This window comes from Sodiomyces alcalophilus (genome assembly GCF_042370955.1).
Source record: "Sodiomyces alcalophilus JCM 7366 unplaced genomic scaffold ACRALscaffold_11, whole genome shotgun sequence".
Lineage (NCBI taxonomy): Eukaryota > Fungi > Ascomycota > Sordariomycetes > Glomerellales > Plectosphaerellaceae > Sodiomyces > Sodiomyces alcalophilus.
The window spans coordinates 652,275-652,896 of record NW_027263542.1 but is presented as its reverse complement, the minus strand read 5'-3'; the positions used below and the strand labels follow the sequence as shown (position 1 = coordinate 652,896).

General features: G+C 41.3%; 1 non-coding gene across 1 annotated transcript; it reads left to right on the top strand.

Moving 5' to 3' along the window:
- Positions 1-253: 253 nt before the first annotated feature.
- ACRALDRAFT_t302 lies at positions 254-327 on the top strand. Its single transcript has one exon. It is a non-coding gene; the product is annotated as a tRNA-OTHER (tRNA).
- Positions 328-622: the final 295 nt, after the last annotated feature.

Genomic DNA, 622 nt, shown 5'->3' with positions numbered 1-622 from the left:
CGATCGAGCAGTTAATTATTTCAGTTACTGCCTTTAATTAATCTGAATTGATTTAAACGATTAAATTAATCCAAGGCGTCACAAGGCGTTAAAAGGCGTTAGAGTGGTTATGACCGTAGCTGTGTCTGGTATTCCGAAATAGGAAAAGAGTGGGCCTATATCAGAACTATAGTCGGAATATCTAAATAGTATAGTCAGAATATCCTGCCTCTTAATTTAATATACACTTCTTATATATATATATATATATATAGCCTCTATACTATAGTGGTAGTATACCTAGTATACGGTTAGAGGACCGGGTTCGTTCGAATCCGGCTAGAGGCGTATATAAAAGAGGAACCCCTTTTCTTTTTTTTTACGCTACTCGGATCCTATTCTAGGGGGCCCTTATCTACCTTAGTATATACGATAAGGGTTAAATAGGGGGCCTGTTAGACCCACCTTCCGCCCGGCTTCGCTAGTCGTTAATAGGTGCCACGGGGGAGTTAGTCGCCCTACTATAGAAAATAAGAAGACGGTATCGCGCTATCCCTAAGCGCGTGAGTAAAATACGCGGCGTCCCTTCCACGATACGGAAGCAGCCTCTTACGCTATTACGTAAGCGTTCTATATAGGTATA